Source organism: Lampris incognitus, chromosome 3 (genome assembly GCF_029633865.1).
Source record: "Lampris incognitus isolate fLamInc1 chromosome 3, fLamInc1.hap2, whole genome shotgun sequence".
Classification (NCBI taxonomy): Eukaryota; Metazoa; Chordata; class Actinopteri; order Lampriformes; family Lampridae; genus Lampris; species Lampris incognitus.
Genome location: NC_079213.1, coordinates 5200145 through 5210349, shown reverse-complemented (window position 1 = coordinate 5210349; position 10205 = coordinate 5200145).

The following is a 10205-nucleotide window of genomic DNA, read 5'->3' as shown; positions in this document are numbered from 1 at the left end:
CTTCTCCTACACCCAACAGTAGCATAGTTTCCACCGGCACCCTGCTGGCCAGCAGTACTGGTGGTGGTAGTTGGTAATCCGGGCCTTGATTGATCCGGTATGGAAAATCTGATTTATGATCTACATATTTGATTTGGCAAAGATGTTACGCCAGATGGCCTTCCTGACGCAACCCTCCCCATTTATCCGGGCTTGGGACCGGCACTAAGAATGCACTGGCTTGTGCATCCTCAGTGGCTGGGAATGTTTATTTGTTTAATAAACCAAAAGAAGACAAATCATTATGATACAGCCCAATGTTACATTCCTCTTTTAATGAAAGTAGCATGTTTTCATGACAATACTCTTATTCTTTTTTCAGTACTGAGGATAATTCAAATCTCTGGTGCTGAAACGGCTTCAGTGTTTTTTTTTTTTTGGTGAGCTGAAAGTCTTGAACGTGTCAAATGTCACGCATGTCATTGTTGTCATTACACATCTTGCCACAGTTCTGGATTCGAGGTGAAACGAGGTGATGAGGGTATTTTTCCATGGAAATACATGATCCACAGATGGGACTGCAGCCCGGCAGCCCAAGGTGAAATTAAAATGAAACGATTCTTGACGCTCGAATGCTTCTGAGGCTGAATTTCCAGCATGTTCCTTCAGCAGCTCATTAGGCTGCTGTCAGAAGTATGAAATTAGATGAAATCAAATTGTCTCTTATTCCTCCGGGGTGGAAGAAGCCTTCTCCCTCCCCCTCTGAGAGCTGGTGGGTTATCAGAGAGCAGGTATACCTCATAAAATACCTGTTCTCTTGACTTTCCCTGGTTGGTTTAGGCCGCACACACCGGCTCGTACAGGATCGTTGTCGTCAGCGGAAGCAGATCTAGTATTGACTGCACATGTTCCGTGGAGAAGGAGACGTGACATGTTACTTGCATCATGTCCTGAACGGGGCTCGACGCTGGCGTGGTGAAGGAGATGCTTGTGCAGCGGTGCAGCAGAGCTCCAGTGGGCTCATCTGAGTCGTGTTTTTAGCTAACCCACAACCCAGGGAAGCAAAGCTGAACCATCTGAAACACGTAAACACTTTTATCCAAATGCAGCAGGTCAACGGCGGTAGAGAACGTCTTACATCCCCGTCGATCGTTTCTGTGAAACCGCACCCCGAATGAAACCACATGGGCAACACCAAGTGCTGGACTCGATGGAGAGTCTAGGAGAGAACAGTGATGCGGGCTGCAGAAAATACACATTTTGACAATTTTCCTACCAGTAAGAATTATAGTGTTGATTTAACAAGAATTTCACAATCTCTCCCATCTTCCAACAGCATATATAGATTTTTAGATGCTCTCATTCAGATTGTTGGAGGGGTCTCATTGTCCTCGACCCCCCGTTCTAGAACAGATGGTGCAGCTCAGCGGTTGAAGCACTTCATCAAGGGCGTAGCCGCACTAGGCGTGTGGAAGAAGGTCGAATCCGTTCATCTGGACACAGCGTTTATCGACAGACACGTTTCATCACTCATCTAAGGGACCTCTTCAGTCTCAACTGACCACAGCCAGGCAGGCAGGCGGCCTGTGGTCACACTAGGCACGGCTGCCTTGTACTGTACCCGAGCCCCGTTCCCTCCCCACTCCCCACCCCACTCCCCCGCTGGCCTGCGCTCACATTGTGCTTGACGTTGGGGGCCCGAGCACGCCTACGTCATCACGATGCAACTTTTTGGGTTGAAGAGAAGCGCCCTGACAGCACAGCAGAGTTCATGATCTGATTTACCGTGTGGCTTATTCGGGGTCGTTTGGGTGCGGTGACACAAGACCCTCACACGCTTTATAGATTAATCACTTAATGGTGTCATTCATTCAATTCGAGGCAAGAAGGAATACTACAATAAAGCGTTAGAGACCAATAAAAACAACACCAAAGGTACATGGGGTGTGTTGAATAGTGTTGTTAGAAACGGATCTAGAAGCCCTGGCTGCCCTCAGTGTTTTACAGATCATGATAAGACTGTAGGTGGCGCAGTGGTTAGCGTGGTCTTCTCACAGCAAGAAGGTCCTGGGTTCGAGGCCCAGGGTAGTCCAACCTTGCAAGTCGTCCCGGGTCGTCTTCTGTGTCCTGTGTGGAGTTTGCATGTTCTCCCCGTGTCTGCGTGGGTTTCCTCCGGGGGCTCGGGTTTCCTCCCACAGTCCCAAGATCATGTAGGTCAGGTGAATCACCGTACTAGATTGCCCCTAGGTGTGTGTGTGTGTGGGGGGGGGGGGGGGCTGTGATGGCCAGTCGGCCTGTCCAGGGTGTCTCCCCGCCAGCCGCCCAATGACTGCTGGGATAGGCTCCAGCATCCCCGTGACCCTGAGAGCAGGATAAGTGGTCTGGATAATGGATGGTGTCATTCTGGACTCCACCCTCTCCTTCCAGTCACACATCAAATCTGCTTTCTTTCACCTCAGAAATATCTCCAGACTCTGGACATTACTCCCAGACTCCGCGGCAGAGACCCTCGTCCATGCCTTCATCACCTCCTGTCTGGGGTACCTCGCAAAGCTCTAGACAGAATTCAGCTGCCAGGGTGCTCACCTGCACCAAGCCCTGGCAACACATCACTCCCACCCTTGTCCACCTTCACTGAATCCTGGTCAAACCCCGCATGTCCTATAAAATCCTCCTCCTCACCTATAAATCCCTGCATGCCCCCCCCCCACCACCACCACCAAGTACCCATCAGACCTACTCAACCCCTATATTCCGTCCCGGAATCTGCAGTCTGCAGACACGGGCTTGCTTTCCATCCCCCACACCAGCCTGTGGGCTTTTGGGGGTAGAGCCTTTAGTGTGGCGGCCTCCGGCCTCGGGAACTGTTCCAGCAGAGATCTGCAACGCTGCTTCTTTGGACAACTTTAAAAAACTACGGAAAACCTGCCTTTTTACTGGGGCGTCTGGTCTGTAGTCTTGTAATCTCTGTTTTGGGCTTTTTTCCTGTTCCTATCTAGTGTAACGCGTCCTTGGGCTCCTTGGAAGGCGAGGATACAAAACTAAGTTGTTGTTGTTGTTGTTGCTATGCAACGCAGCGATTCTCAGTAAATCGAGCTGCACGAATGCAGAATGTTTTTAAATGGGACAGTCACGTAACTGACGGCATAGCGTTTGAGTTCCCTGCTCGGGCGGTTACCCAACACCAGATGCGTGCTGTGCTCAAGTCCAACCGAACAGAGCGACCACACTAGTCAAATGAACGGGATTTGGGGGGTCAAACGTGCTCAGACGCGGCACGGATCAACCAGTGGTGTTTCTTACCTAAAACCAAGCCATGGTAATTTCAATACAATTGAAGATCTGAGTTTTGAGCCAATTAAAAATCTAAAAAGTTAAATTTTTAAATGTTGTGAGATGGGTTCCTCAGCAGTCAATTGTGATTTCAATGGGACAGGTCAAAGTTCAACCAGACCTGGGGTTGCCGTTTAAAAGCTGGACCAGAGTGACTAGTCATGTTTCTGTCTCGGCACAGTTCTGCGAACGAGTCCAGACAGCTCACGCCTACACGGTGAAGGAGGGTCCATCTGGAATAATGAGATGCCTTGGGAAAGGCGTGCACGGGGGGGAAGCATCCTAGGTATTCCCTGTGAGACGGTTGGGCAGGGAGGAGATCCTCAGATAGAGAAGCGGGAGCTGCCGGTCCACCTTAGAGGGAAACAATCAGGATTTTCAACATCCTGTCTAAGAAGGACAGGATTAGGAACGAGTGTATTAGAGGGACGGCTCAGGTTGGACGGTTTGGAGACAGAGCAAGAGAGGCGAGACTGAGATGGCTTGGACATGTGTGGAGGAGAGATGCTGGGTATATTGGGAGAAGGATGCTGGATCTCTTTGACCTTTGGCCTTCCTCTTCTCCTCTTCCCTGGCAAGATGCCAGGGAAGAGGAGAAGAGGAAGGCCAAAGAGGAGGTCTATGGATGTGGTGAGGGAGGACATGCAGGGGGCTGGTGTGACAGAGGAAGATGCAGAGGACAGGAAGAGATGTCACAAAACCAGCCTACTCCATCTGATCCCGTGGGAGACAAATTACTGACATGGCTGGTTGGTCGCCGGGTTGTTGCAGATGATTTATATTTGTGTGTCAGGAGCCGGCGCTGCTCGCACATTCACCGTATTACAGAATGCAAACCACCTAACAGCTCGTTTCCTCCTATAGATGGTGACACGGGGGGCCCTCCATTGTGTGATGGGGTGGAGAGGGGGGGGGTCGTATTTGTGGGGATTGAGCGGCAAATTACTGCACCCTCTCTTGGCTCAAACCCACACATTCATTATTTCCATTAACTCCCACAGCACGGGAATTAGGGATGGGCAGGAAGTGACAGCAGTAATATGAGGCGCAGGGACACCTTTCAGAGTGCTCCTCGTACTCATTCATATATACATACATTAGTACGTCCCCCCCTCTCCCTCCCCTCCCTCCCTCCCCCTCTCTGCCGGACTGTCTACAGCAGTGTTTCTCAACCCGGTCCTCTAGGAATCCCTATCCTGCAGATTTTCTTTGCAACCCTGGATAGGTACCCGTTTGTAGTAATTCAGCAGTGAATGTCAGAGTTTGGACACCTTGCATAATTAAGTGATGTGAGATGATTGGTGGAGTAAGTACAAGCAGAAGCTACCTATGCAGGGTTACGATGAAAATCTGCAGGATAGGGGGGTCCTTGAGGACTGGGTTGAGAAACACCGGTCTACAGTTTAGTGCTGTCATATGACTAAGGCTTCACAGCTTGGCTAACGTGTACACAACGCCGCTGCTCGGAACCGAGACCAGAGGCTCGGATCATGTTACCCCTGTCCTCACTACGTCGGCTCGCTCCACGTGCTGGATCTGACCTCGGCCTTCTATTTTTAACTTACAAAATATTACACGGACTTGCACCATCCTGCCGATCACGTCCAGTCACTCACTCACCTGCCAGCGCTCCGGCATGCCGGTCTCCTGACCGCTCCCCCCCATAAATAACACATCGGGAGGCGCCCGGGCTTTGTCCCGCCGAGCCCCTCCGCGCCGGACACCGCCCGCCTCCTGTCCACAGGCGACCTCGACACGTCCCGCAGTCTGTCCCGAGTACTGGACTCCGGTTATCCAGCTTATATTCAATCCCGTGTGGGCATCGTTACGTATATGTCCTGTTTGGTTTGGTTTTGTTCTTGTTTTTATTGTTGTTTGTCGTTTCCCTTTTCCTGTTTCCGGCTGTTTCCGGCTGTTTCCGGCTCCCGCTCGCGTCAGAGTGGAAAATGGCGGCCGAGACGGTGACGATATATACACAGGGTCGCGGGGATGCTGGAGCCTATCCCAGCATTTATTGGGGCAGCAGGCGGGGAGACACCGCCAGACCATCACAGCCCCCCCCCCCCCACACCTAGGGACAATGTAGTACGGCCGAGCACCTGACCTACATGTCTTTGGACTGTGGGAGGAAACCGGAGCCCCCGGAGGAAACCCACGCAGACACGGGGAGAACATGCAAACTCCACACAGAGGACGACCCGGGACGACCCCCGAGGCTGGACTACCCCGGGGGGCTCGAACCCAGGACCTTCTTGCTGTGTGTGAGGCGACTGCGCCACCGTTAGCGCTGTTGTTGTCGTCACTATATTGATTATTCCCCCCACCCGCACCGTCACCGTTTAACACCCCCACTTTAATCCATTTGTTAATCAAATGACCTGTTAACCCGTCAGTTAGGCAGCGGCGAGTCACCGCATCACTGCCGGCATTCTGACAACATGGCTGCCCTCATGTACAGTATACTGAAAACATAACAAGTACTCTAACTGCAGGAAGTACCAATACTGTTACTTTGCTCTCCTTCGGGATGAAATTGGCCCACTTGTTAGTTTATAGCAATAAACTTGTAATTGTTGCGCCCTAAGGATACTATTACGAGGATACTACTACTACCACCACCACCACTACTACTACCACTACTACTACTACCGCCACTACTATTACTACTACTGCTGCTACCACTACTACTACTACTGCTACTACTACTGCTGCTGCTACTACTACTGCTGCTACTGCTACTACTACTGCTACTATTACTGCTACTACTGCTGCTGCTACTAGTACTACTACTACTGCTACTACTATTACTGCTACTACTACTACTGCTACTACTACTGCTACTACTACTACTACTACTACTACTACTGATACTACTGCTACTACTGCTACTATTACTACTACTGCTGCTGCTACTGCTACTACTACTACTGCTACTGCTACTACTACTACGACTACTACTGCTACTACTACTACTACTACTGCTACTCCTACTGCTACTGCTACTACTGGTACTGCTACTCCTACTGCTACTGCTACTACTACTGCTACTACTACTGCTGCTGCTACTACTACTGCTACTACTACTGCTGCTGCTACTACTACTCCTACTGCTACTCCTACTACTACTTTCGGTGGACGTAACTTGATGTGTACAACTTGAAACGTTTCACCGTGTGCTGGGAGGTGCAGGTGAATGTGTGCTGGGAGGTGCAGGTGAAGGCGTGCTGGGAGGTGCAGGTGAAGGTGTGCTGGGAGGTGCAGGTGAAGGTGTGCTGGGAGGTGCAGGTGAAGGTATGCTGGGAGGTGCAGGTGAAGGCGTGCTGGGAGGTGCAGGTGAAGGCGTGCTGGGAGGTGCAGGTGAAGGTGTGCTGGGAGGTGCAGGTGAAGGTGTGCTGGGAGGTGCAGATGGATGTTTGCTGTGCTGGGAGGTGCAGGTGAAGGTATGCTGGGAGGTGCAGGTGAAGGTGTGCTGGGAGGTGCAGGTGAAGGTGTGCTGGGAGGTGCAGGTGAATGTTTATTGGGAGATGCAGGTGAATGTGTGCTAGGAGGTGCAGGTGAATGTTTGTTGGGAGGTGCAGGTGAATGTGTGCTAGGAGGTGCAGGTGAATGTGTGCTGGGAGGTGCAGGTGTGCTGGGAGGTGCAGGTGAATGTGTGCTGGGAAGTGCAGGTGAATATTTGTTGGGAGGTGCAGGTGAATGTGTGCTAGGAGGTGCAGGTGAATGTGTGCTGGGAGGTGCAGGTGAATGTGTGCTGGGAGGTGCAGGTGAATGTGTGCTGGGAGGTGCAGGTGTGCTGGGAGGTGCAGGTGTGCTGGCAGGTGCAGGTGTGCTAGGAGGTGCAGGTGTGCTGGGAGGTGCAGGTGTGCTGGAAGGTGCAGGTGAAGGTGTGTGGACAGTTGTGTGTGTGTGTGGTGTTGACATGTATCCATGGTAAATCTTACAGGCATCGCGAAAGTTATTGTCAGCAGCACGCGCCAACAAACAGGAAACTGGTGTGACCGCTGCAGTGGAAACCGGAAGTCAGTGGACTACAGTTACGCGCAGAGGCCATAGAAAGTGTATCGTAGCGCATTATGACTAAGGGCGCCCAGACGCACCGTCAACACGTTGGTCACGTGACACGCTTCAGTCGGTTTCCTCCCGGAAGTACCGCAGATTCAAAATGGAGACTGAGTTGAACGTGTGGTCTCGTGCTGTGGGATAATGGAAACACTGCGTGTCAAAGACAAAAGTATTAGCTGGTCCATGTGGGACATGACAGTGGTTCACCGCTTCCGTTTTGGTTTTTCTAGAGTAACTTGTGAAAAGATCGGGTTTTGTAGATATGGAGGTTTTGTTATTCAGTAAAAGGGAATTAATTAGCCCCCCCCTGCCAACATGAACGGACAACTGGTCTCCAACCGAGAGACGAGTTTCGGTCTGTTTTCCCGGAGGAGGAGGAGGAGGAGGGGGAGGAGGAGGAGTAACATGGGGACATCATCTTAAAGAGGTAAAATGAAACCAAACCAAAGTTCTGTTTCAGAGCCAGGGAGGATGCAGCCTTGGTGTGATGCGGAAGTGTTTAAATCATTACGACGTTACAACGTTAATCCGAAACACAACCGTTTATTTCCTACCTGCGGTTACTGGGGTCAACAACACAACAACAACACAACACACACACACGTTAGTTTTACACAGACTGCACAAACTGACCCGCTATGCAAATGAACCAAGCAACACCGAAAACCCAGATTACGATACAGAGGAAAGCGGTGGACGCCAGATGACCCAGAAATCCTCCCCGAACCCTCGGAACACCTCGGCAGCCGTTCCTCACAGACTGGAGCAAAACAAGGAAAGGAGGTCTGGAGGAAAGTGGGTCATGGTGGGCTCCGGGGCAAGACGGCAAGCCACCGGTTCATTTCTCTGATGCTGATGTGGGCCGACAGGGTCACCTTGACTCTGAGCCAGAACTCTTTCCTGTCCGAACCCATCACAATCCATGCTTCTCTGCAGACCCCCCCCCACCACCCACCCCCCGTGTGGCGCGTTGATCGGTTCAGAGCTACACTCCTGCACGTCACGTCGCTGTTTAACTGGTTGGCTCCTGTGTAGGTGTGGTCCGGGTTCTGTTCAGACCGAATGAGAGAGAGTCCGCAGGGCTGTCGTGTCAGAAACAAACCTGGGTTTGACTTGCTGATGCAGTACCATCTGTTGGTGCAGGTCTTCTGCCACCTTGTTCTGTCTATCTGCTTGTTACAAACACTACCTGCCTCCCCCTCCCTCCTGATCCGGGGAGGGCTGCAGACTACCACACGCCTCCTCCCATACATGTGGAGTCACCAGCCGCTTCTTTTCACCTGACAGTGAGGAGTTTCACCGGGGGGACGTAGCGCGTGGGAGGATCACGCTATTCCCACCAGTTCCCCCTCCCAGAGGAGGCGCTAGTGCAGCGACCAGGACACATACCCACATCCGGGTTCCCACCCGCAGACACGGCCGATTATGTCTGTAGGGACGTTCGGATAAGCCGGAGGTAACACGGGGATTCGAACCGGCGATCCCCGTGTTGGTAAGCAACGGAATAGACCGCTACGCTACCCGGACGCCCCACCTGCCTTCTTCTTCCTCATTTGGCTGCTGTGATGATGGGGGTTGTGGTGATGGGGGCTGTGATGATGGGGGTTGTGGTGATGGGGGTTGTGATGATGAGGGTTGTGGTGATGGGGGCTGTGATGATGGGGGTTGTGGTGATGGGGGTTGTGATGATGGGGTTGTGATGATGAGGGTGGGGGTTGTGGTGATGGGGGTTGTGGTGATGGGGGTGGGGGTGGTGATGATGGGGGTTGTGATGATGGGAGTTGGGGTGATGGGGGTTGTGGTGATGGGGGTTGCGATGATGGGGGCTGTGATGATGGGGGTTGTGGTGATGGGGGTTGTGGTGATGGGGGTTGTGATGATGGGGGCTGTGATGATGGGGGTTGTGGTGATGGGGGTGGGGGTTGTGGTGATGGGGGTTGTGTCTCAAGAGGACTCATGGGGTCTGGCCCACAGAAGTCCTCAGTATCAGAAGGCAAACCAACACTTCTCACTTCGATCTGACGTCTTTGTGTTTTCTCTGGGGCCACCGGAAGCGCTCACGTCGGTTCCTACAAATCCCCGAACGCGACAGGAAGTCAGTCGTTTTCGCGCGCAGACGTCGGGCAGCAGCGACAGGGCAACACCAAGCTGGGCGACAACGGACGGATCTGTGGTTCGTTCAGGAACACAGACACAACAGAATTCACTGCTGTTGATGCACGCAACAAGATTGTGACGAAAACAAGATGCTAGCTAATATTTCAGAGACCCCCCCTCCCTCCCTCCCCCCTCCCCCCCACGCACAGTTTCCCAGCTCGTGTTGTCCAGGCTGCTGAATGTCTGTCCTCACAGCCTGGACAGACAGAACAGACAGAAGACATTAAACCACATAACTACAAATACACGTTCACGACCTGCATGCCGGTGGATTCCTGTGGGTAACTGTCTCATTTACCCCAGAGTTGGGGCGTCCGGGTAGCGTAGCGGTCTATTCCGTTGCCCGCCAACACGGGGATCCCCGGTTCGAATCCCCGTGTTACATTCGGTTTGGTCGGGCGTCCCTACAGACAGACACAGTTGGCCGTGTCTGTGGGTGGGAAGCCGGATGTGGGTATGTGTCCTGGTCGCTGCACTAGCGCCTCCTCTGGTCGGTCGGGGCGCCTGTTCGGGGGGGGGAATAGCGTGATCCTCACACGTGTTACGTCCCCCTGGTGAAACTCCCCACTGTCAGGTGAAAAGAAGCGGCTGGCGACTCCACGTGTATGGGAGGAGGCGTGTGGTAGTCTGCAGCCCTCCCCAGATCGGCAGAGGGGGTGGAGCAGCGACCGGGA